This window comes from Canis lupus, chromosome 15 (genome assembly GCF_048164855.1).
Source record: "Canis lupus baileyi chromosome 15, mCanLup2.hap1, whole genome shotgun sequence".
Taxonomy (NCBI): domain Eukaryota; kingdom Metazoa; phylum Chordata; class Mammalia; order Carnivora; family Canidae; genus Canis; species Canis lupus.
The window spans coordinates 7,766,747-7,794,341 of NC_132852.1; the positions used below are offsets into that span (position 1 = coordinate 7,766,747).

General features: G+C 40.3%; 1 protein-coding gene across 7 annotated transcripts in view; it reads left to right on the forward strand.

Moving 5' to 3' along the window:
* The first annotated feature begins 1,537 nt into the window (after nucleotides 1-1,537).
* WDR17 (WD repeat domain 17) overlaps nucleotides 1,538-27,595 on the forward strand; it is a 117,452-nt gene continuing 91,394 nt past the window's right edge. For 6 of the 7 annotated variants that reach the window (XR_012007416.1, XM_072775847.1, XM_072775846.1 and 3 more), the window contains exon 1: nucleotides 1,538-1,655. The gene's annotated coding sequence lies outside the window, so the exon portion shown is untranslated. The remainder of the gene's footprint in view (nucleotides 1,656-27,595) is intronic. The other variant, XM_072775851.1, reaches the window with a different exon arrangement.

Consider the following 27,595-nt stretch of genomic DNA (forward strand, 5'->3'; position numbering starts at 1 on the left):
TATTTTATTTATTTGAGAGACAGAGCACAAGCAAGGAGCAGAGGGAGATGAAGAGGGAGAAGCAGACTCCCCGCTAAGCAGGGAACCTGATGTAGGACTTGATTCCAGAACCCTGAGATCAGGACCTGAGCTAAAGGCAGACACTTAACCCACTGTGTCCCCCAGGCACCCCTCAAACATCAGTCTTATGCAAGTTTTTCTGAATACTCTGGGAGAACATGTCTCTCCCCCTCACCTGGAATCCTCTCTTAGGACGTTTATAGAACCAGCTCTCAGAACCTACATTAAATTATACTTAGCTGTTGTCCTCTCTACTTTCTCTGGCGGATCATGTGCTAATTTATTTATCCATCCATCCACCCATTTATCAGTTATTAAAGGTCTGCTATTCATTAAGTACTTTGTTAGAATGTAGGCCAGAGTTGGAAGAACCGATTCCAGTTTTTAAGCTAGTGTATTGTCTATGTGGAGCGGCAATTTTTAACTAAATTTTAATTTGAAAAATAGAATGCTAAGTGCTGTGCTCGGGTAGGGTCTGCAGAAAATACATTGGAAGAAAAGAGGAGAAAAATCTATGGCACAGGTGGGTAGGGATTATGTCCAGAGAATTTCCCTGTTGGGGGGATTAATTTATTAGTTTGTTAACTATCCAGAGTCTGACATATACTTAAAGCTGGATAAATGTTCTTAAACACACTTCGTTCCCAATATATGAAGGCTTGTTTTCTCCAGTGTGTTTGACAAGGGCTGTAGGTAGTGAAGATGTTTCAGAGATACGAGGAACTTAACGAATGACCGGACCCAGCATTTCCACTGAAACGGATTTCCACAAGGAAAATGTTAGTGTCGCACACATTTGCACATACAACGTTGGTTTTGCACACACTGAAGGCAGGTGTACTAACTAGCTATAACCCCACTAATAAAGACAAGTAATTGCATCCAAAGGGGTCTCCCGCCCAGCTCCCTGCGCCCACGCAGACGACAGTGAGGTGCAGGACAAACAGCACCCCGCCCTCCCTCCCGCTCCAGGTGCCGGCGGGTGCAGACCCGCGCAGCCTCCCGCTGCAGGAGGCTCCACGCCCTCGCCGGGCCGCTCGGGGAGACCGCGCCAGCTCCGGAGCGTGGGTTTGACTCATTTTCCTAGAAAGTGCAGACGCACTCGGCGGAGCAGCCGCGGTTCGGAGCTCGCCGGGGGCCCGCGGCTTCCCTCCACGCGCAGCCCGGCTGGAAACTCCGCCGCAGCCCCGCGCGGGGCGCGGTCCGGCAAGCGCGTCCTCCGCGCAGACTCCCGTTGCCGGGCAACCAGCCTCCCGCACTCCCCGTCGCCCGGGGTTACAGCCTCCGCCTCCCGCCGGGCGCTCCAATCAGGGACCAGCGTGTCTGTCACGTGGTCAGGGGGCGGGGCCTCGGGAGCCGGCGCTGGGGTCCAGCCGGGGGAGCATCCTCCCCGCCCCTCGGAACCCGCGGCCGTGCGGCCCCGCCCCCCCGCAGGCCCCGCCCCGCAGGCCCCGCCCCCCGCAGGCCCCGCCCCGCCCGGTCCCCGGAGCTCGCGGCTCGCCGCCGGGGAGCGTGCAGAGCGCGGGCTGAGCTCCTCCCGCCGCCTCCGCCGCGCCCGGGTCGCACCGTCGGCTGCAGCGCTCGGCCTCCTCCAGGTACGGGGCCCGCGGGGCGCAGGGGGCAGCGTGGCAGGTGCAGGCGTGGGAGCGGGCGTGGAACCGGCGTGTCACCCCCCCGCCCCCGCCCCCGGGGCTTTGCGCGCGACCTGCGGGGCGCGGGAGTCCCCGGAGTTGTAGGGTCGCGCACCTGCTCGTCAGCAGGCACAGCGAGCGAGTCTGAGCTGCCCCTGCAGCGCCTGCTGACCGTGATCCTCGTTTTGCAGAGACGCGTACTTCGGGTCTTTGAGGTCATTAAATATGCATAAGCCGGTCGCCTGGACCGTGCGCGCGGGCTCTGGGTGTAGGTGGCCCAGCCCAGCGTCAGCTCGGACCCGGGAGGCTCGCAGTGCGATGCAGTGCGTCCCAGACAAGAGGCAGTATCGAATGTCAGGGGCGTGCGGTGAATCCTAAAGATAAAATCTTTCCTGATTTAACCACCCACAACCCCCCCCACCCCCTGCAGTTTTGCATGCAAATATTCAAAGGAGCAAAATCTAAGCTGACCTTTTTTTATTTTCCTACATTAAATATAGGAATTTATATTCCTATATTGGAATGAAATGTGGTAACTCCGGGTACCAAAACTCCCTTGGTTTTTGTGACCTCTGCTGATTGATTAATTGGAGTGGTTAATAAGGGTTTGAAGGAAGAGATTGCATTTCTGGTTCTTCTCACTGAGTATTTCAGAAATACCCCCCAGAGAAACTCCTTTTTCCCTACCAATTTTTATAGCCAAAGTTACAAGTCCTTGTTGAATATTTTAAGTAGCCTCAGGTAAGGAAAAGGTTTTCCTTTAGGTTTCCTCTACGGAGTAAATTCTTTGGGGGAATTTCTGAATTTCTCTTTAGGTATCCGTGTCTCTTGCTCACAGAGGTGTCTCCTCCAGGAATAGCCTCATCAACAGAGAGAATAATCTCCATGTGATTATCATACAACACAGCAGGTTTTGGATATTATCGCTGCCCTGCTTGAGGGGAGCTGAGGCTGGGCTTATGAGACTACAACCACTGGAAAAAGCACTTTTTTATGTCCTTTTGAGATGCTGTCTCACTGGTTTAAACGTGCAGGAAAATGGGCATAACTTATGTCTCACCTTTGTGAAGGCAAAATCTGAGACAGGTGGTCTGCTGGTCTCTACTTATCTATGATGGAAAATTAAAAGAGCAATTTGTGAAAAATTGTCCGTTAACTCAAAATTTTGTGAGACATACGTTAGTGGATTGTTTAGAGATTAATGTTCCAAATGCTGGTTTCCAATCCTTGCATGAAGAGTTCTTGGGAAGTCTTCTCACTTGAAATAAACCAGTGATCTATTTCAAAAAAGGGAGATCCTCCTTCTTAATTTTCTGAACAGCTCAAAATATAATAGGCACTATATTTACTTCTTATATGCAATATAAAGAATCATGTCTCTTAAGTGAGCTCCATAAACTTTATATTAAAATGGCTTATTGAATATTAGTTATATTGATCTGATTTTCTTCTGTGCTGATATTTATAGAAATATGTAAAGAACTGTATCTCTGGGGGAAAAATCAAATATATTTAACTCAAAAGTTTAAAAATTCTTCATTCGTTATTACTAAATATTGGTGTACTAAAATTTTTGGTTACTTCTTCATTACATAATAATTCCATATATCAGAAAGACACAAATTGATTTAGCTTAAGAAAAATAAAGCTCTTAAATTTTCTGCTCCCAGTAGAGGGACTTGAGAGCTGGAATGTTTTTGTTGTTTTCTGGAGCCTCTACCTGTAGCCTTCAGCTTGGGCATAGAGGAGCCAGTGGCAGTTTTTAAATCATTCAGAGACGATGAGGAACAGTTGTATTTTTGTTTTAGCCTGATAGATACTAGAAGTCCAACATAAATGATTAGGTTATCACGATCAATAAAATTTGTTTAAATTGTCTGGATTACCTAATTTTATTGCCTGAACTCTGTAATGAAGATTAAAATGAAATTCAAGCAATTTTGAAGGATTCAGATTTTCTTCCTATATTCCAGAATTTATTTGAAATCTGACAGAAAGATAACAGTTTATCAGTTTACCAAATAACCAGTTTACTCAGCCATTCATGGTAATGATGTATATACAAGCATTATTAGTACTTTATGCTGTTGACAAATTATCTTCTTTTATATTTTGTATATCTATTCCATTTAGCAGATTGAAATATTTAGAGTGAAGTTATACACCTTTTAGTGTGTTTTCTGGAACAGACTGTTTTATTCAGAGTATTTTAATCCCTAAGAATCATATTAGGAATTTAGGAGGGATTTCTTTATTAACTCTGATGCCTTCTTTTCTTTTGTATCAGAAATATATTAAACTAAGAATTTGTTGGCACTTTTCAACATCCACGACTTGCTGTGTTCTATGATAATCACATGCAGATTATTCTCTCACTGTTGATGAGGCTATTCCTGGAGATTTGTGAGCAAGAAATAAGATATGGATGCCTGAAGAGAATTTTAGAAATTCCCCAAAGAATTTACTCTATAGAGGAACAAAAACCTAAAGGAAAATCTTTTTTTTTTTATCTGAGGCTACTTAAAATGTTCAAGAAGAATATGTAACTTTGGTTACAGATATTGGCAGGGAAATATTATGAAATGACCAGCTTCGACCTGTGCCTTTGTATATTAAAAGAAAATATCTCCTCATGATTAATTAGAAAGATTTTAAAAGTTGTAATGGCAAAAACATGAGCTGTCAGTAGGAGAAAGGGTTCAGGTCGTTTTTACCTGATTTCCATGACTAGGAAAAAATAGATATATACCTGAAGAGAAATTCAAACATTTGAAATAGGCTAGACTTTGTAGAAAAGGCAGCAGGCAGTTGAAGCCATAGGTGGCACTAGTCATGCAGATGTCGCATTATCAGCTACTTGAGTGAGATAATTTAAAAAACAGTAATGATAAAAGGCTTGTTTTTTAATTACTTTACATGTATGTCCGAAGTGAGATTTTTCTAGCCTCATTACCTCTTAAAACTCTGGAATTCTGCATTTAAATTACATATATATTAATAATAGTAATATAAATCTTCCACAGTAAGATCTTATGGCACATAATTTATCACTGTTATTTGCTAAAATAGGGACAATTGATAATTGTCAGGTTCAGGAAAATATGAAAAGAGTTAAGAAATAATTTTTCATGCTTTGATGAGGATGTTAGAACATTCAATACCTGGATTATAGATTTGAATGCTCAGCCCTTGAGAACTCACAATAGAGGAGTTCAGTTCCTTATTCTTTGGTTCATCATTTCTTCCAGTTTGTTGACACATTAGGTTGTGAGCATGTATCAGTATCCCAGGCAGCCTCATTTACGATTATATATAATGAGTTCAATTTCTTATCTCACACACAAAAAAACTTAATTTCAAATTGGAATGTAGAAGATAATTCTCATGACACAGAGCACTTCGTTTGATGTGCTGTAGGAAATCTTGAGTTTCCAGTATAAAATAGCTCCACGTGGAGTCTTGAAAATTAAACAGTTGGTTAATGTGAAACAGGTCATATTTAATTAAATGTGGTCCTTTAAGATAAAACCTTATGAATGAGTTTTCATGAAGAGTTAACATTTTATTTATTTTATATATTTTTTAAGATTTTATTTATTTATTCATGAGAGACACACAGAGAGATAGAGAGGCAGAGACACAGGCAGAGGGAGAAGCAGGCTCCATGCGGGGAGCCGGATGTGAGACTCGATCCTGGGACTCCAGGATCACGCCCTGGGCTGAAGGCAGCACTAAACCACTGAGCCACCTGGGCTGCCCCATTTTATTTTTAAGGTAAACATGATAACAAGTCTGAAAGAATCATTTCAGAATGTCAGCTAGAAGGATCCGTAGAGACCAGTTAATCTAACTGCATTATTTTGTAGATGAGGTCACTAGACACATAATGATATGTTGCTCAAGCTGAGTCTGTGGGAAAGCTGATAGAGAACTTGGGGCTCTGATACTCAGCATTGTCCTGCTCCCTAAAGAAGTACAAAATATTCACCAGCATCATTTATTTTTTTCTTTCTCCCTTTCTTATCTCTTCTTTTCCTTTCCTTTCTTTCCTCCCTCCCTGACTCCCTGACTCCTTGGATTGATTGATTTTAGAGATAGAGAAAGGGAGAAAGAGCCCATGAGCAGGGGGAGAGGGAGAGGGAAAGGGAGAGAGACTCTTAAGCAGACTCCTTGTTGAGCAAGGAGCCCTCTGTGAGGCTCGATCCCACAGTGCCGAGGTCACGACCTGAGTCAAACCAAGAGTTGGCCACTCAATCCACTGCACCACCCAGGCACCCCATCATTTTCTCCTTCATTACATTTATTTATTTTATTTTATTTAAAAAAAATTAAGATTTTATTTATTTATTCATGACAGACACAGAAATAGAGAGAGGCAGAGACACAGGCAGAGGGAGAAGCAGGCCCCATGCAGGGAGCTGGACGTGGGACTCTATCCCGGGTCTCCAGGATCAGGCCCTGGGCAGAAGGCGGAGCCAAACCGCTGGGCCATCAGGGCTGCCCCATTACATTTTTTTAAATGGCTAATTCAACACTTTGAGTAGTTAGGAATTAGATCACTTCTGTATTCTATATTAAAATAATTGTCATACAAAGTGAACGAACATTGTACATGTGTTTGGTTTCATCATATAGAAAGTTGACTTAAAATGTTGGTTAAAAAGTACTTTCTCAAAATTTGTGCAATTTTTAGAATTTTTACTCATCAATACGAGTTAAATTGCGCTTCAGTCTTATGTGATTTTCCTGGGGATCCAGTTATCTTAGAAATTCTTTATTCTCATGCATCTCAGTGGTACATACTTAAGTGTATGTAGCCATCGCGTCTGCAGTTCAATATTAAGAATACTGGGAATAAAAAAACTTTCGGAAGCTGCATCTGAAGCCTGGATAATGGTTATCATTAGGTATCAATTTTGAAGTTGGATGTTTATTTTCTCGACTTTGTGCCACTTTGGTACCAGATGTCATGAAGAGCAGTGTTACTCAAAGTGTATCTTAGACCAGCAGCATCAGCTCTCCTATGAGCTTGTTAGAAATGCAAATTCTCCGGCTACACCCCTAGCCAATCAGAATCTCTAAGGAAGGGGACAGTATCTGTTTTAATAAGCCTCAAATGATTTTTTTTAATCTTTATTTTTTTTTTAAAGATTTTATTTATTTGACAGAGAGGGAGAACGTGAAAGCAGGGGGAGGGGCAGAAGCAGACTCCCCTCTGAGCAGGGAGCCTGATGTGGGACTTGATCTCAGGACCCTGGGATCATGACCTGAGCCGAAGGCAGACGCTTAACCAACTGAGCCACCCAGGCGCCTGCCTCAAGTGATTCTTAAACAAGATAGAGTTTGGGAAGTACTGATAAAAGGTGCATTAAAAGGTGCATTATGGACCGTGTCCTCTCAGGAGCTGGTAATGGCCATGTGTAATTCCACTTTTGAAACTTTACCTGGGAGTACCATGAACTGCTGAATAAACTAATTAATTTCTGAAAATATAATAGTGGGTACATTTCATAAACATCTGATAGTAGCTTTTTGGACCTAATGTGTCATCTTCATTATTAATTACGTTAATTCATCTTTAAGGGAATTTATGTTGGCTAAGGGCATAATTTTTGACAGATGGGCTATCAAATAGGTAACCCCCTACCTGATCTGCACCAGTGCTGGCTTAGACATGCAACCCATTCCCTTCCCAAACTTTAGGATTAATCTCTTAATCTCAGGTCCTTAGTGTATGGATGCATACATTGAAGACATTTTTGGATTTAGGGACTTTATGTAGGCTACTTCTTTTCATTTTAAAGCTTTCAAGCTTTAAAACTTTTGGATTGCCTTTGCTCGTTTTTCTAAATTGACTTACCAAAATAATTTTTAATACCCCTTGCCGGGAATAAAAAAATGCCAGCTCCAGTAATAGCTTCTGCCAAATGGGAATCCTGATTTTTACAGACGCACCGTACCTTAAGAATCATAAAAAATCCAGGCCACAAAATAGACTAATTAGAAGGGGGTGGAGGTCCTCAGGTTTACAAAATGATTCATGGCCTGGCTTCTTGAGTCTTCATTCAGGAGGAATGATCCTATTTATAAAAATAAGGCTATGTATTTTAGCCATATCCTAACACAGAAATAATCCCATATCTTTTTATGACAAATACTTATTTATATTAAAATGTCTCCGTCAGTGGAATATTTACCTTTAACTTACTGGTTTATGGGTGAGAATATATGATTTCACCCCTCCTCTACTTTTCTTTGGCCGGCTCAGAATGGTCATACTGAAGCTTTATAAATGATCCTATTGTTCAAGAAAAGGAGATTACTTCTTTGATCAAATAAAAAATTATTGACACATTGCAGCTCAAGAGATTGTGTAATCCTCCAAACACCTAGAGAAATCTAATTCCATCATTCAAATCCATATGATTTTCATTTTGGTGGTTAAAGTGTAGGAAAGTGTAAAAATAAATGTACAGATGGATGACGGAGTAAGTGTGTAGGTGGATGACGAAATAACTCCATTCACTTCGCCGCATCTTTAAATCAGTGTATTGGTCTTACTTATAACTCGTGTGTTTTACTGATCAAACTGGATTTTGTACTGGCGTAAATGGTTATTTTGTGAGTCCAAACTAGAACTACCATAATGACCTTAGTCTTTTCTATTTGCTGCCTAATCCAGGATTTTAACGTAGGTTAATACCGTGTGTTTTTTGTGACCTATTTTACCATGTAAGCTTTTAAGAACAGGATTCGACATATGTTGGGCTTGCTTAGATAAACTGCCCGGCCAAGCTCACGAAAGGTAAATTTAGGAATGGTAGAAATTTAAACGTCGAATGTTGGTCAGTACAAGATTCCAGAGTCAGTTTTTCGGCTAAATTATCTTTACTGTCGGTAAACTAAGTAAGTCGTTCTCCACCTTTACATATGAGTCACCTGGGAGTAATGTTAAAAGGCAAGTCTCCACAAAACAAATGAACATCAGGGAAGGGGAGAAAAAAAGAGAAGGAGGCAAACCATAAGAGATGCCTAACTATAGAAAACAAACGGTTCCTGGAGAGAGGTGGATGAGGGATGAGCTAAATGAGTGATGGACATTACGGAGGGCACTTGTGACGAGCACTGGGTGTTGTAGGTAAGTGATGGATCACTGACTTCTCCTGAAACCAAGGTTACACTACATGTTAGCTAACTAGAATTTAAATAACAACTTCAAAAAAAAAAAAAAAAAAAAGAAAAGCAGATTTCCAGGCTCTACCGTAAGATTCTGACCCACTAGCTTTGGGGTGTGATCCAGTAACCTGCAAGTTTGCCAGCTAATTCTGATGCAAGAAACTTGAGACCCACACTTTGAGATACCTTGATTTAAAGATCTTTTAAAATTTCATTCATCCTTGATAATCCTTGGCTCCGCCTGTCAGTGAGAATAGTGGTCATTTAGAATTACGGATACTAGACAGAGGAGAGGAGCTCAAGTTAGCGAGCCAATGGCTGATTTAAAAAAAAAACAAACCATTTTTTGGCAGTTTCCAAATATTTTCTAATGAGCACATATTGATTATATATATTGATTATATAATTACAACAATTTTTTTGCATAGCTTTGAGCATATATATGTTCAATTTTTTTTTATGTTCAAATTTTAAACACTGATTTTCAGCAAGAAGTTTTTAGGGTTTTTTTTTTTTTTCTCTCTCTTAATATAATCAGTACAGTTCCATTAAGAAAATTTGCAAAATTCCAGAGCCTATGAAAGGTGAGTTAAACAAAACTACCTTGAATCTCCACACCCTGATATGTCTCTGATGTTTGAATACATCTTGATATCCTTTTATTGACATTTCTTACTATTTTCAAGCCAGCCAGGAAAATTCAGTATCTACCTTTGTTCAGCATGCTTTCCCACCAGACGCCAGATGCCCGTGTATTTAGCCCTTCTCATCTCCTTCAGGTCTTTGCTTAGCATCACCTCAGTGTCACCCATGCCATCTTTTAAAAAAACTGCCATGCCAGCTCTAGCTTCAGAACTCCTTATTCTCTTTTCCTACATTATCTTCTCCTACACCAATTCTCTTCTAATATACCTCACTTACCTGCTTGCTTTTAGCTCATTTTCTCATTCCTTCCCATAAGAATAAAACCTGTGGAAGGGCAGGATTTTTATCTGTTTTGTAGAGTGTTTTGTCATGAGCGCCTGACCAGCAGATAGTTGGTGCTTAATAACTATTTGTTGAATGAATGAAATTGAGAAATGATTAAAGTTTTAGAAAATTTAAATAAATCAAAAGAATAATAAATTTCCAACTATTAAATAGCCAACTGTTTACCTTATGGTATATATTCTTTTAGTTTTTATTTTTTTAAGGATTTTATTTATTGATTTATTAGAGACAGAGAGAGGCAGAGACACAGGCAGAGGGAGAAGCAGGCTCCCTCCAGGGAGCCTGATATGGGACTTGATCCTGGGACTCCAGAATCATGCCCTGGGCTGAAGGCAGATGCCCAACCACTGAGCCACCCAGGTGTCCCTCTTTTAGTCCTTAAAGTATATATGTATGTATCTGTGTGTATATATTTATACATAAATATAAATTACATATGGATTTTTAGATATAGGTGCACAATTATACCTTTTAACTGTAGAGACCTTTTTAAAATCATTGATTCATTATCACTTTTTGCATAGTAAGATGTTATGTATATGTTTATATATTTTTGTCTGATTTTTTTCTTTTGATCTTGTTTATGGTGTATTTTAACATAAAAGTTTAACATTTTATATTTGTTTCATGATTTTTTTTTCATGATGATGATTTTTAAATTATAAAAGTACTTTGAGTCAATTTCTCCCTAAATATCAAGAAACAGATTGTGTCTGTTGATTTCCTTTGTGAAATAAGAAATTTTAGATTTTAGTATACTTTTGTTTTCTTCATTTCCTAAATTTTAGTACTTAGGAAAACAGATTTTTATAACTTACTTTTATATTATTGGTCTTCTCTTTCAACAATTACTCTTAATACATAGATTTTATAGCCATGTAACTTAGGTATTCAGATTTCTTTGCTTAATATAGTTTCAAATTAGACGAACTTCTACATTTAAGTTGTCTTGGCTCATTTTTTTCAAAAGCCTGTAATTTTTAGCCACATAATTTTAAAAGGAATATTATGTGGGTAAATTGCTTTCTAAATCCTTGTGTTTATGACAATCTCTTTCTGTTTGTTTATTTTCCTTTCACACATGAATTGTATTTTGGCCAATTATAGAATAGTGAGGTCATACTAGTTAAATTTAACATGGTTATTGTACCACTGATATGTGGAGTTCAGTGAAGTGGTGAGCTATGATGTCAGTCTGAACTCTCTGCATTTGTACATAACATTTAAAAAAATTCTACTTAGATGCTCATAGGATTGTAAAAAAACTAAATTATCTCCTGAGTTTGCCTTAATATATCTAAGAATGGATCTTTTTGAAAAATAACATTTTACTTGAAACAAGAACACGGCTTTCAGGACCCTAATCAGCGTCTTTCTATTCAGGATCTTTTTCAATTCAAGTCATGTTGTTTTGGCTACTCTTGGGTTGTTGCTTTTATTTCTATTACTTATGCCTTAGTCTTCTCTAACCATGTTTATAATATGTAGTTTGGGGGGCATCTGGGTGGCTCGGAGATTGAGCATCTACCTTTGGCTCAGGGCGTGATCCTGGGGTCCTGGGATCGAATCTTGCATCAGCCTCCTGCAGGGAGCCTGCTTTTCCCTCTGCCTGTGTCTCTGCCTCTCTCTCTGTGTCTCTTATGAATAAATAAATAAAATCTTTAAAAAATACGCAGTTTGGTTTTCATCCCCCGTACACTGGTATATTTAATTTTCTAATTTAAAAAAAAAATAAAAACTTTTCTGTTTTCCCACAATGTTTTTTTTGAGCTTTTTAAAACTTGTTCTCTGAAATCACTAATACAATTTTTTGTTTTGTTTTTTGCAGTTTGAATTCTGCCTTTTATTGCTCTGTGATGTGGATCCTTCTGCTCTTGCCTTTTATTTTCTTCAAGATCATTGTTTTGACTATCTCATCCCACAGCCTTTTTATCTTCGTTGATACTGTCCTCATTCTTACTCTCGAATGAGAGGATGCCCATACAGGATAACCAGCAGACAATATGCAGATGGCTGGGGGCCCAGACTCTATCTTCTTGGACCATGGATCAATTATATCACTATTTGATCGATATAAAATCTCAACATAGATAGAAACTTACGTCAAGATCCTGACCTAATTGCCATCATCTAGCATGCTTTTCATTACCTACTGTGGTTCTTTTGTCCCAAGATGAAATTTTCTCCTCTCTATTCTGATTAAATGGATGGAGAAAATATGTAAAAAAAAAAACAAAAACATTTTTGCTTTTTCCTTCCATATGAGAGTTCTGTTTCCTAGAGTACAGTGTTACTCTCTGATCTCCCATTTGTGTCCTATTTCTTTTCTAGTCGCTGGGGTTTTTTGGTAGTTGCTGAGTACAAATGGCTAGAGAGGTCATGGATTGAGTGGAGAGGGCAGGGAAGAGGGGCATGATGGAAATGAGAAAGGCAGCACTGCGGCTCCCATGACCTAGTGCAGTTTTTCTGATTGACATGGATCTTATTTTTCTAAATGGGGGTCAGCTAGTGAGGCAGTGATAATGTAAATTTATACATACTTCTTGGGAGAAAGGCTTTTTAAGTTTCTAGCAGTATCGTGGATGGTCCACTAGGACACAGTTACCTATGATAATTAAAGAATAGTAATTATTATCATATAATAATAATTAAAGAACCTTTGTATTTGGTGGGAATTCCTCATAGGAATGATGATCTTGTTTTGAGTGCTTGCTATGAAGGTTTTTAGGTGTGTGTGCATTTTCTGTGATCTTATAAGAGCCAGTTAGGATTCTTTTGTTTCCAGCGACAGAAAATATCATGTATTTTACTATTCGTATAACCAAAAAGTCTAACGTTAGTTAGAATGCATGTGTCATAGCTAACCAAAGTACTCAATTATTATCCTTGTGACTCAGCGCCTCTCTACTGTGCTGGCTTTTCTCAAACTCTAGGTAATAGCACCCAGCAATTCTTCATATCTTCTCCTGACAGCAAGATGGTTACATTAGCTCTGATTTCAGATTGACCATGGCTTAAATTGACAGAAGGTAGAGCCTCTTTTTCCAGTACTTCTTGTAAAAGTCCAAAGTTTCATGCTTAGACACATTTAAGCTCTTTTCCCATCATTGAACCATCAGTGCAGCCAGGGGTGGGATTGGCATAAATCTGAATCACAGGCTCTAGTTCCTCCAACTGGTCTTCCAGTTAAACCTGCACCCAAGTCGGGGTGGGGGGGTGTCAACAAACAAAACTGTAGACCGACTTCTGAAAGAGAGGAAGATGATGAGGAGGTGAACAACAGATGAACATCTGCTGTGTTTAAGTGGGAAGTTGTGAGAGACTCTGAGAGGAGCCACTGGAAATGCTGGAACACCTCTCAGGCCTCTGACACTGGAGCCCGCGGCACACTGAGCCTGTGAACGAGAAAGGACTTCGAGCCTTGAGACGTGGGGTTGGATACTCCTCAGTTGGTACATGAATGTATAACAAGGGTTTTTTTTTTTTAAGGTTTTATTTATTTATTTGAGAGAGACAATGAGAGAGAACAGGTCGGGGGGTGCAGAGGGAGAAGCAGAGTCCCCTCTGAGCAGGGGGGCCCCATGTGGGGCCAGTCCCAGGACCTTGGGATCATGACCTGAGCCGAAGGTGGACACTTGACCCCTTAACCGACCGAGCCAGCCAGCACCCCTGAAAGTATAACAAGTTAATGAAGCTTATATTTGGCTGCTTACCTCTCTAGCTTTGCCCACATTTTCATCATTATGGCTTTTGTAATACGTAAGTAAGGAAATGCAAACTAATTAAGAGATGTGTCAGTGCAGGAAAGCTAGGACCAAAAAAAAAAAATAGTAAATAAAAATAAAATAAAATAAAATAAAATAAAATAAATAATAAAATAAAATAATAAAATAAAATAAAATAAAATAAAAAATAAAATAAAATAAAATAAAATAAAATAGCTAGCACCCAGTGCTGAATTATCAGCCATGCAGATACTCCCTGTGCCTGTCTGTGGCTGGTTTCCAGTCTCCGGCTCCTGATCCATGATTCCCCGTGGCTCTGCGGCACAGCCGCCTGGACGTCCTGCTCCCGCTGCACGGTGGTCAGCGCATCTCCGCGGCCCTCCCCTGGGCCTGCCTGGCCTCCCGCCCCGGGGATGCTGCAGGGGAGTCTGCGGGCGGCTGGGAAGCGGTGGTCTTCCCCGAGCCCTCCCTGGCGCTCACCCCCCAGGTCAGTAGTCCATTCGTCACCCACTTCTTCATGTTTTGCTGCGCTGTCGCCCGCGAGTCCTCGCAGGAGTGGCAGGGTATTTGAAAGTCACCGCATCTGTTCCCGTCATCACCGTGCTGAAACGGCTGCAGACTCCCCGTCCCGTGGAAACTAAAATCCACAACCCCTAGCGTGGTCTACACCACCTTCCACCGAGCTCTCTTTCGCCTTCTTGTCTGGCAGACAAGTCACTCTCTTCCTCACGTACCCTCATACCTGACGCAGAGAAAAATAACTTTTGCCTGCACGTTCACAGCTCGCTCGCTCGCTCGCTCCGGACCGCCTTCCCGAGCCCTTAAAGCAGATTGGGGCACCTCTGTCCCTCTGCTCCTCTCAGGCCTTGCTCCTCTCCGCCGAGCAGCTACTGCAAGCGTCTCCTAAATGCATTTGTGTCTGTCAGCAATGAGGCGGAATGTAAGTAGCAGAAAACCAGTGACTTCAAGAGACGCTTCAAAACTACAGAAGAGGGACGCCTGGGGGGGCTCAGTGGTGGAGCGTCTGCCTCCGGCTCAGGGCGTGATCCTGGAGACCCGGGATCGAGTCCCCTATCAGGCTCCCTGCATGGAGCCTGCTTCTCCCTCTGCCTGGGTCTCTGCCTCTCTCCCTCTCTCTCTGTTTCTCATGAATAAATAAATAAAATTAAAAAAAAAAAAAAGAAAAAAACGACAGAAGCAGCGGCTGGAGACAGGGCACCGTGATGTTAGATGTGCAGCATTGCGGCCGCTCTCCGGGCCCTGGTCCCGTGGAGGGAGGCTCACGCTTCGGCAAGTGTCACATCCAGGTCGGAAGCAGGAGGGGACAGGCCCTCCCCGGTTCTGCGCAGGTCCCATGGCTGACTGTCAGTGCCAAGCCCACGCTGAGTGCAGGGACCGCCCCAGGAGGGTGATGGTAGGCCCCTGGCTTAGTCCAGCATCGTTCACCCCCCGGGGACCGGAGGGGTCCCATCCTCCCCGAGCGGACCATGACCCCCCTACCCCACCCCACCCCGTCCACGGACCCCCGGGGCTGCAGGTAGATGGGAATGTCATGGCTCAGATGACAGCGGCCGGCCGGGCCAGGCGCCCCCAGCGCTGGGAGCCGCGTGACATAGGCCTTCTGTCCCCTTTTGTGTCCTGTTCATCTTGCGTCCTTCACAGTCAGCCGTGGTGCCCGGCGGGGATGCGCACCCACAGATACTTGCTGCAACGGGTGGGACCATCCGACACGGCAGAGACACACGGATAAAGATGCTCTTCACCGGGTAGGAGGCGGCTGCACGGACAGCACATGCGGTGACAACGGGTCACACTGATCCTGCTTCTTGTGTTAGGGCGACAGTAAGCACCGAGCCTCGTAGCAGCGTGTGCCTGCGCTGATGAGAGCAGGGCAGCTGATTATATGTAAAGGCAGAGGACTAAGAAGGTTCTAACTGGGGATCCCTGGGTGGCTCAGAGGTTTAGCGCCCGCCTTCAGCCCAGGGCGTGACCCTGGAGTCCCGGGATCGAGTCCCACGTCGGGCTCCCGGCATGGAGCCTGCTTCTCCCTCCGCCTGTGTCTCTGCCTCTCTCTCTCTCTATCATAAATAAATAAATAAATAAATAATCTTAAAAAAAAGGAAAAAGAAGGTTCTAACTAATGGACATTATCGACTGCTTCTGCTTTCTAAAATACAACTTTGGAAATGTGATCTAAGAGCCCACCTGAGACTTGGTTGAATGCAATAAAGAAATGCAAAATAATAGCGGCTTAAACAAAGTGCACGTCCACTTCTCTCTCCCGTGAAAAAGAAAAAAAGGCTGGAAGTGTGAAGTCCAAGAGGTTTTCAGAGGTCTGGCTCCTTCCAGTTCACTGTTGTGCCAATTCCCTGAGTGCAGCCCCGGCCTGATGGTCCACGATGTCCACGGAGGCCTCAGCCCTCCTCCCCTGGGGACGAGTGACAGGGGAGCCATGCGCTGAAAGTGGCACGCCGCTGCTCTTGGTGTAGGCAATACACCCGAGTGCTTTTTACTGGCAAAAATGTGGGCAAATAGTTTGATAATACACTCATTCTAGTTCTAAAATTCTCTAATGCTGATTCATCTGCATTTTATGAAATGTTTTCCATAGAATATTTGAATTTCATTATGTATTCTAGATCGTATGAGGAATGCCTGGGGGGCTCAGTGGTGGAGCATCTGCCTTCAGCTCAGGGCGTGATCCTGGGGTCCTGGGATCGAGTCCCGCCTCGGGCTCCCTGCATGGGACTGCTTCTCCCTCTGCCTGTGTCTCTGCCTCTCTCTGTGTCTCTCATGAATTTTGTTTTTTTAAAAAAACTTTATTCTAGGTGTTATGAAAAAAAAAAAAAACGAAGGCAAAGAGGACATTCATACCAAAAAATGTATTCCTATCTAATAATACAGATATTATAAACACTTTATTATACTTTCTGCTGTGTCCACTTTCATAAAAAGAATTGCTTTTGTGAAAAAGTAAAATGTTTGTCTTTGAATTTTGAGAGACTACATTTATGTATCTTAGAAATACAGTATGTATAAGAAATTGTTCAAAGTAGATATTCTTAGAAAATAAATTATTATTTTTTAAAGATTTTATTTATTAGAGAGAGACACACACAGAGGGAGAAGCAGGCTCCATGCAGGGAGCCTGACGTGGGACTCGATCCCTGGTCTCCAGGATCACGCCCTGGGCTGAAGGCGGCGCTAAACCGCTAAGCCACCGGGGTTGCCCGAAAATCAAATTATTAAATAACAGTTAACTTGGGATTCCATTATATGATTTAAAATCGAAAATATTTGATTTATGATATACCATAGCATGTGCTGGACATTTTAGGCTTCTTAAATTACTTTCGTGCAAGTCATTTTTAATTTTTAGACTAGATGAATTTAGAGATTCCAGTTAGGAACTTTGGTCAAACTTTCAGGATGTGAGAATTCATGATAAAAAACTTACTGGCTGTGATAACCATGATCCAAAGAAACCTGTCATCGAGATGCAATTCTCTGAATTTCTTTTAAGATTCTAGATTTTTTTTTTTTAAGGATAAACAGGATGTTATCAGCATTCACAGCCTCCACCAAGGATAACCACTGTCCTGACCTCTTGCAGGATAGATAAATATGGTCTCTTTTTGTGCCTTATGTAAATGGAATAATATGATAATATATTACCTTTGCATCTAGCTTATTTCAGTCAACATTGTGTTAGTGAGATTCATCTTTGTAAGTTGCTCGGAGTTGTTTCCATTCCCTCTCATTACTGTAAACCATTCCATTGCATGAATATACCACAATTATTTATCTTTTCTGCTGTTAATAGAGACATGAGCAGTTTCCACTTTGGTGCTGTGATAGAGGTGCCCTGAACTTTGGTGAGCGTGGACGTCCAAAATACCCCTTGCTGTTGGCTAACACTTAGGAGCAAAATGCTGGGTCATATGGTGTATATTTGTTCAGCTTTAGAGGATCCTGCCAATGAGTTAGCCAAATTGTTTGTTTCAATTTACATTCCCATGAGCAGCATATGAGTCTCAATTACTCTGTATTCTTGCCAACCTGTGCTATTGTACATTTTAGCCCTTCTGTGGCAAATGTAGCAGTATCTCTTTGTGGGTTTAGTTTGCAGTAATCATGGACAACTTGTCATATACTCATTGTCCTCTTTTGGTGATGATGGAGTTCTTTTGTCCCAGTCTTAGGTCCATTTTTTTATTGCCTTAGCAGTCTTTTGTGTGTGTGTGTGTGTGTGTGTGTAGTGATAGTAGATTAGTTTTTTGTTGAGTATGTGCATTGTTAATATTTTCTCGCACTCTGTGGCTTACTTTTCACTCTTTAAATTATGTCTTGATGAACATAGGTTTGTAATTTTAATATAACCAGATATGTCAAGTTTTTTCCTTTGTGGTTGGTATTTTTTGGTGTGTCTTGCTTAATTAGTAAACCTTTTTCTACTCCAAAGACAATATATTCTCATTAGCTTTCTTTGAAAGCTTTATTGTTTTACCTTACATATTTAGATCTCCAATCTGTCTAATATTGGTGCTTTTTTTATAATATAAGATTGGGGTGAAGATTTTTATGTATTTTTCCATAAGGATTTTCAGTTGACCTACAACAATTATTGAAAGGTCTGTTCTGTCTTCAGTATGCAACATTATCACCTTCATCATAAATCAGTTAACAGCGTATGAATAGGTTTATTCTAGATGTATTGTGTTCCATTAGTGAGTTTTTGTAGCCTGACACCACACTGTCTTTATTATTATTGCTAAGAAGTATTGATAGTTAATAGTCTAAACCTTCAGCTTTATTAGTCTTTTTTAGGGCTTCCTTGACTTTTCTTGGCCATTTACATATCCATATGAGTTTTATTTATTTTTTATTTTTTATTTTTTCCATAGGAGTTTTAGAATTAAAACATGCTGGGGTTTTGATTGTGACAATATTGAATCTGTAGATTAATTTTGGGGCAATTTATGTCTTTACAGTATTAAATCTTAATGTCTGTTAATATGTTATATCTCTAATCTTTCATTTAGGATTTTTATATTTGAAGTATGAGAGAGATTGCTCTGTATTTTCTCTCTTTTAATGTCTTGTTTGGGTTTTGGCAGGACATAAAGAATTGATAAGTGTGATTCCTTTCACTGTACTCTCGAAGAGTTTGTATGAAAGATCTTTAAATATTTGCAAAAGTTTGCCAGTGAAACCATCTGGGCCTGGGAGATTGTTTGTGGGAAAGTTCATTGTAGACTCCTAGTTATGCTTCTTAGACTTTCTCATTTTTTTTTCATCAACTTTGGTAATGTGTGGTTTTTTTTTTGAGGAATTTATCCAGTCATTCAAGTTATCTATTACTGCAAGTGTGTTCATAATATTCTTATTCTTTTTAGGTTGTCAGTTGTTCTTATCATGATGTCTTTTTTTTTATTCCTGTTACTGATATTTGTACGTTCTGTTTTTTTTTTTTCATGATAAGTCTTTAAACAGTTGACCTAAAGAAACCAGCATTTGCTTTATTTGATTTTTCTCTACTATATGTTTGGAAATATAAATATGCTTTCTCCTCTTCAGAATTATTTCTTTTTCCTGAATTGTTTTTAGATTTTTTTGAGCTTTGTTTTTTCTAGCTTTTTGAGATAGAAAGTTAAATCTTTGTCCAATGAAATCTTTGAGATTCCTCCTTTCTCATTTTCTGTTAGAAATACGTAATCCAGGTTATAGTCCTCCACCTCCAAGCATCACTTTAGCTCTAACCCATGAATTTCTATTTGCTGTGACTTTACCATCTAATGTTAAATATTTTCTAACTTCTCTTTTTACGTCGTTGAATCAAAGATTATTTAGAAATACATTGTTTAATCACCAGTTGCAGACTTTTTAGGTATCTTTCTTTTATTAATCTCAGACTTCATTCCATTGTAACTGGAAAATATACTCAAAGAATTCCAATATTTTGGAAATTGGTGAGGTTTTCCTTATGGCTAGTACGTGGTTTATTTTTGTCATTATTCCATGTTCACTTGAGAAGAATGTGAGTTTTATCATTCTTAGGTACAGTATCCTGTCTATATTTGTCAATTGGGTCAGTTTTATTGAGTATGTTCAGATCCTTTGCACTTTTATGTGATTTTCTCTTTTCTGTCAGATATTGAGATTTATTACTTAAAGTTTCCCATTATGATTATGGATCTGTATATTTCTCCTTTGATTCTGTCATTCTTGATTTAAATGTTTGAAAGTCGTGTCATTCGGGTGCAGTTTTATGACTGTCATATCATCTAGTCAGATCTCTCCTTTTATTCTTAAGTAGCATCCCTCTGTCTCTCTAGTAATATTTCTTGCCTTAAAATTTATTTTTTACTTTTATAACTATAACAGCTTACTCTCGGTTAATGATTTTCTAGCATATACTTTTCTGTTTTTGACTTTCGACCATTCTATACCCTTACAATAATGTATGACTCATAAAAGAGTGTTTGAATTTAATAGTGTGCCAATTTTACTTTTACTTGTAATTTTAATCTGTTTTAATTGAATGTATAACTGTTAAGATTTGATTTACATGTACAGCCAAACTTTTGTTTTCTTGTTCACAAATTTTTTACTAGTTACATTTTCCTTTGATTCACTCATAATGTGTTCATTTACTATTTTTTTTGTAGTTACACCAAAGATCCTGTAGGTTTGACTCATTACCATTTGATAAAAATGATTACTTTTATCTCCTCATTGATCCTAACTCCATTTAATCGGCTCTCACCTTTTGTTATTTTTTTCATATATTAGTGCTACAAATATTTATTTATTTATTTTATTTTACTTATTTTATTTTATTTTTATTTTTATTTTATTTTATTTTTTTAGTGCTACAAATATTTTAAACTTCAGAAGACATTGCAGTTATTGGCCTGGGTAGTTAACATCTCCTTCTGTTTAACGACATATATTTCCTCTTATTGATGATCTTTGTTGTCTCTAGCATTTTTATCTTTCTGGGAACCTTTTCTTCCTGCCAAACAAACTCCCTTTAATGTTTTTCTGGTTCAGGCCAAATTCCCTAGTTTTTGCATCTATGAATATATCATAAGTTTGCCTTCAGCTATATTTTCACTGAGTGTGATAGCATTCTAGGTGCGTAGTTAACTTTTTTCTCTTAACTTTAAAAATGTGATTCCAGAGACACCGCAGTGGCTCAGCAGTTGAGTGCCTGCCTTCGGCCAAGGACGTGATCCCGGGGTCCTGGGATCGAGTCCCATATCAGGCTCCCTGCAGGGAGTCGGCTTCTCCCTCTGCCTGTGTCTCTGCCCCTCTTTCTCTGTGTCTCTCATGAATAAATAAAATCTTAAAAAAATGTAATCCATTACCTTTTGACATCTGTTATTTCAGTTGATCTTTGACCATATTGTGACCATTTCAAAGATTTGGTTTCCTTTGGTCATGGTTCTCAGCATCTTACTGCAGTATGCCTACATACGGTTTTACTCTAATTTACCCTGGTTGGGATTTGGTGAGCTCTAGGAACTTGATTTGTTTAAATAAATTTTGGAAATTTCTCACTCTTTTTATCTTTAAAGGTTGGTTCTATTTTTTTTCCTCCCCCTTGAAGATCGCCACTCCATCTGTGTCTAACTTCTCAGCATATCCTATCTCTTTCTTATGTGCTTTTTGTTTCACTCTTTCTTTTCTCTGTATGCTGGTTGTTGCTACTCCACTGCACTAATCCTGACCTTTGTTGCATCCAGTCTACCAATGGATTCATCCTCTGAGATCTAAATTTCAGATACTGGCTTTCAGTTTTAGAGTATCCATTTCAGTTTTACTTTGCATATATTCTATTCTCTGGTAAAAACACTTCACTTCTTGTCTATTGTATTTGTGACTACACATTAAAAATACTATGTGGCTTAAGCTAAAGAGAAGTATACTGTGTACTTTATTGCTTTGTTATTAATGATTAGAATCACTAAACCTTGGAGTGTTCTAAGCAGTACTGATATCTTGTTCAAGGAGGAGCTTTGCAATTGTCTTGAAATTGAGCTTTCAAATGGTTCTTTGGATGTGGCTGTTGAATACTTTGAAGGGCATGAAATGCTCGGATTGGAACTGCCCCTGCAGATCTCTTCGGGCATGGAGGAATGTGCTTGTGGACATCTGCTCAGGTGCACATTCCTTGTGGGAAAGCAGGACTTGAGGAGTCCTAGAGGGTCTGTCGTGGACGTGGCGTTAATGGCATCCACTTGGGCGATCATGGCAATTGTCATGTTCCCTGTTGGTATTCCTTTGGCCCCCCGAACACATATCCTATTGTAGTCCATCTCAGTCTCCCTCTGCTTATTACGGTAGACCAGTTTTTCCTCATTTCTTATTGTGAGATCATTCTTGGTGTCCATCTGCCTCATCTGCTTGTCCTTGACATTGCTTCTAAAAATCCTTTGTGGATTAAAGAAGTAGCAGTGCTGTATTTCAGAGAGACAGACACTTAAGGTAATGTGTCCCGAATACGATGGCTGGGGGTGGTGAGTGAAGCTGAAAATTCTAAGAAAGAAAGTAAAGTGTCCAAGTGAAATTAGGAAATATGATTCAGTCGTACAACATCTGTATGTGGACAAGTTCATTTTGAGTTTTTCCCTCTTTTGTTTTGTTAGTATTGGGAAGCACTGCTGTGGATTCTTAGTGTATAATTTTTAAAATTTAGATTATATACCTGACAGCAGAAATGTGCAGTTTGGTGTTTTGTACCAGCAAAATGTGCTCATTAGCGTAATTAGCATAAAAGAAACATTGAAGATTTCTAGAAATCCCCTCATGGCCCCTTCCTATCACAGCTTCCTTCTGCCTGAAGAAAATTTCTCTTAACTTCTAATAGTGTAGATTAGCTTTGCTTGTGTTTAAGCTTTTTATAAATGGAATCATGCAATATGTATCCCTTCAGGTTTGACTTTGAATCGTTAGTGCATCATAGGGGTTTATCCATTGGGTTGTGCATAGCTCATTGTAATTATTGTGTGATATGCCAGGTATGACTGTATTACAGTTTTTATCTCCCAGGTCGGGGGAATCAGGTTCTTAGGGGAGATTTGTGTCTTTCCCCTCCAGCCCTTCTCTGTGGCAGCCAATGTGCACTTTGGATTTAGGGTGGGTGTTAAGTAGCAGACAATTTTTTTTGCACCTCCTCAAACAGTAGCAGATCTGTGCTTTGTTTTGGAACAGGATGGGAGCCTGAGATGCCCTCCTGCCCACCTGCCAGAGGCCGGCAGCTTTTGCTTCTGCCCTTCCTCCAAAAGTCCCTGGGGTCAGGAAGGAGGGTTTTGTATCCCTTCCTGGAGGCAGATAAGTTTTGCTTTTCTCTTCCCCCATTGTCCCTGGCAATGAGGGTGTGTGTTTTCTCTTTCCTAGTAGTTGAAGGATTTGTTTCATGGATGAATACAGGGTTTCCTTCCTGTCTGCAGCCAGTTGTTTCCTGCATGTCTGAGCCACTAAGGGGGACTGTGCCTCATTTGCCCCCAGTCTTTCGAGCTAAGCACCCAGTTGAAGCCTGTGGAGAAGATCTTACAACAGTGCAAACTCAGCTTGCATCTAGTTATTCTAAACTGATCCTGTAGTTAGTTCTTGGGCCTTTGGGAATTAATTACCATTTTATCTGATTTTTTTTTCTTACCTGCCTCTGTGACAGTCACCTCTTTCTCTCAGGCTTTTGTCAAAGGTGGAACTACTCATACGTCCTCTCTCTTCAGAGAAGGGCCTGTTACTCTGGAGTTTTCTTGAGTGCTTTCCAACCTGACAATTTAACTTATCTTCCTCCAGAGAGAATATATGCTTCTGCTTTAACGAAGTGGGGCAGGAGCACGGGGGCGACATCAACTTAATCCACTCATTGAGTTTATCTGAAGCTGAGCCTGTCTTTGTAAGGGATCATCTAATTCTATTTCATTCTAAGCCTTAAGATGTGGATCCAGGTAGTTCTCACTGAAAGGACACCGTTATTAGATTAGGTTTTTCTTTGGCAGCATCTGAACTCCAACTTTTTTTTCCCCCTCAGGCCCTATGAGATTACTCAGGCCCATTGTAACTTTTCAGTATTTTAGCTACTACTTTTATTTCTTATTTATTTATTTATTTATTTATTTATTTATTTATTTATTTACTACTACTTTTATAGGCAAATCTTATTGGGGGGAAAAAAGTAGCATTCCCTGCCCACCGCCACTACCACCAAAGGAAAAGTGCCTGCGTACACCCTTTTTACTTCTCTTGAGACTTTTTTTAGTTTGAGATTTTACATATCTTTATCCAGCATTTCAAATTGTCCTTGATAGTAGCATTGGAGATGTGTGTACACACACACAGTATGTATGCAAGTGTATGTATGTGTGTGTGTGTGTACACGCTTGTCTGCCATTGCTGGGAGCCAAGGTCTTGTAAGTAGAATCATTCTGAGGATTCTGAGCACACTGGGTAAACTCTGTATCTGCTCTCTAACTCAGACTTCCTCCTGGCATTTTTACATAGAGTTTTAATCCAGTTGGGTAGACAGCTCCCCCGAATTATATGATGTAGTGCTTTTGTCATCTGCCCTCAACCAGCTGATGCCTCAAGAGGAGGCTCTGTTCATAGTAAGGGTCAGCAGACAGGTGAGCCCAAGTCTCTGTCATCTTGTGCAACACCTTCAGCATGAGGCCCAGGAGTCTCTTTCTTAGCCCTGTCCTCTCTGCTGACCTGTCCCACCATGACTCTAGACAGGACAGATAGAGACAGATCAAAGAGAATAATTGGGAGTGATGCCATTTATTTTATACTTGATCCGACCCTGTTTGGTTAAATAAGCAATGGCCTGTGCTTATTTCACATGTTTAGTTAGTTTGTTAGGAAGCGTAAAATCACTATTATTGCTGTCTCATCAGAGAGCAGAGAACGGCTGACTAAGAGGGTATAAGGACTTTGGATAGGACAGTGGGTAAGAGGACATAACTGGCAGGGGATGAAAATATAGTGCAGAAAAGATCGCCTGCAACCAGAATTTCAGAGGATTAAGCCAGTACCTTGGTCTGAGATATCAGATAACACTGGATGGAAAAATCTAAGCGTAGAACCAAGACACACATCATGGAGCCCCACCATTAGGATAAGCAAAACATGTCATTTTATTCTGTTTAGGATTTTAAGCAGGCATGAGTAAATAAAAACATTATCCAGTTGGGAAGAAGAAAGCAGAAATAAGCATATGGCACGATAGGTTCACATAAAATCACAACCAGAGAACTTTTGTACTTCCACTTCTAGACCCAGGGCTGCTGACACGTGTCTTGATTTTCACCCCCATACTTACAGTAGGATGTCGATGACTGGTAGCCATGACCAGCTTCTCAGAATGAGGGCAGGGCCCTACTTTATTTACTTATAATTGTTCTTATCCTCCTAGGTGGTCCTAACTGTTCTAACACACAAAATTACAAGGCACTTCTAAACAAGGGAGAGTCATAGCAAAATGGAAACATTGCTTATATATGAATGGATCACACAAAATGTGCTGATTATTTTTCTCTTATGGGAAGAAAAGCTCAACTGTTTTTCAATGATTAATTGTTAAGAGGTTGGAAAAGAACATGAGATAACTCGGATTCCTTATATAATTATGTCTTGCTATATTTAGTTCGTCTTAAAAATTTTGTCTTTTAAAACTGTTTTGCTAGGGACATAGGCATAACTCTATAAATCTTATTTTCTCCATCAGGAGACCCCAATTTCCTAGTGTAGATAAGGTGAGAATGTTGATTTGATAGACTAATCTCTGTGGAGTGTACCTGTCGTCCTGTACTCAAGAGTTAATGGATCAGTTAGCTATTGCCATGAAAATGCTTTGTTACAAACCACTCCAAAAACTCAGAAAAATATAACATTACACATTTATTATGCTCACAAGTATAATCCTCGGGTTTTACAGCAGATCTGTCTTGGCTGAGTGAGTGGTTCTGCTTCTCATTTAGACCTATGGTTTGTCTGTGGCAGCTCTACTCCTTGTGTCTCTCATCCTTCTTGGATCAGTAGGGTAGCCATGGAAGGTTCTCGTTGGTGGCAGAGGCACAAGAGTATGAATGGAAATAGGCCCTTTAGCCGGAGCTTGGAACTGGAATACTCTGACTCCTGCCCACAATATCACTGAGAAAAGCCAGTCATAGGGCAAGTCTAAAGGCAATAGGCAGTGGTGTACCGTCTGCGCATTATGGGGTCATGGCAAAGATCTAGACGCAGAAAAAGTCAGAACCAATAGTCAAACTTCAGATTACTTATGTGTTTGGATATTAATGCCTGCAGTAAGTTTTCTGACAATACAAAACCTTTTACATCATTCTCTTTATTTTCTTTAACATGATATTTACCTTCTGATGACTGTCATTTCCTTGCATCAGAAGTCGTAAGAGGTAGTAAGAATTTTCTAAGAATTGAGTTAACTTCGTGATTTCTGGCAATAATTAGTCCGTCAGACCCATGGACTAATCCACAGATATAAATATGTGGAATAAGGGCCACCATGACTCTCTTCTTCCTACCTCAGTTACTGCTGAGTGCTCATGGCGTGCTTCCCCTCTGAGGTCAGCTATGGGTTCAACTCTCTACTCCAAACAGTCCTAACCTATCAGGCAGATGTGAGAGTTGAAAACTGTCCTTCTACACTAAATAAACCAGATTCTATTCACTGTCAGATCGTCAAAACACCTGTCTACCATCAGGAAGTATGTACGAGGCAAGATAGTTCATCTGGGATTACATGATGTGAAATATTTTACCTTTCTTAATTCTTGTAGGTATGGCAAATAGTGCTGGTGGAAAAATACCACACAATAAGGACTCTGAACCATTATGTGCCCTATAAACAGAGTATTCATTATTAACTACATTGTATTTAAAATGGCATAGGGCAGCCCTGGTGGCGCAGCGGTTTAGCGCTGCCTGCAGCTCAGGGTGTGATCCTGGAGACCCAGGATCGAGTCCCATGTCAGGCTCTCTGTATGATGCCTGCTTCTCCCTCTGCCTGTGTCTCTGCCTCTCTCTCTGTCTCTATGAATAAATAAATAAAATCTTTAAAAAAAATAAAATGGCATAATGTACCTGGTATGATTTTAAAGTAATGTTACCAGTTCAGGTTGGCATTTAATTTAATGCTTAAAAAATGTCTTAATGTCTTAAATGATTTGGTTAGCCATTTCCAAAAGGAATTGAATAGTAGTCCCATTTCATTTGTTGGTACGCATAGTACCTGTCACTTGGATACATTTTTTTAGATCCTTTCCAAGTTTCGGTGATATGTACCTTCATGTGAACTGTCATCAGTTGAGGACTCTTCTAGCACTGTCAGTTCACTCAACAAACATTTTGTATCTTACTACAGAGATGAATAAGGCAAGTTCCTTTGTTTTGGGGAACTCACAATTTACATTTATGTAATCATAAATTACTAAATCATTTAGTAATCACTATGTATTACTTGCAAATATATAAAGAAAGGCAAACAAATGAGGGATTTGGTGCATTTGAAGAACTTTTCAAAGAAGGATTTTTAAGCTGTGTTTTTGGAAAACCATAAATGTGACATGACATATTATTCACAGCGAAAAGGGGAAGGACAGTTAAGGCAAAAGCATTTAAAAGCTAACAGACAGGGACGCCTGGGTGGCTCAGCGGATGAGCGGCTGCCTTCTGCCTACAAACCTGCCCAGGGCGTGATCCTGGAGTCCGGGGATCAAGTCCCACATCGGGCTCCCTGCATGGAGCCTGCTTATGTCTCTGTCTCTCTCTTTGTGTCTCTCATAAATAAATAAAAATCTTTAATAAAAAAAAACTAACAGACGTAAATGATGATGGTATAGAACATGTTTAGGAATTGCCGTGCAAGCAGGGACATAAGTAAACTATTTTGTTAGTTCATACAGGACGTGATGAGGGGTCTCACTAACACTTTGACGTTCGAGATGGAGAGAAGGACCTTTTGAAGGGATATTTTGAAGATAG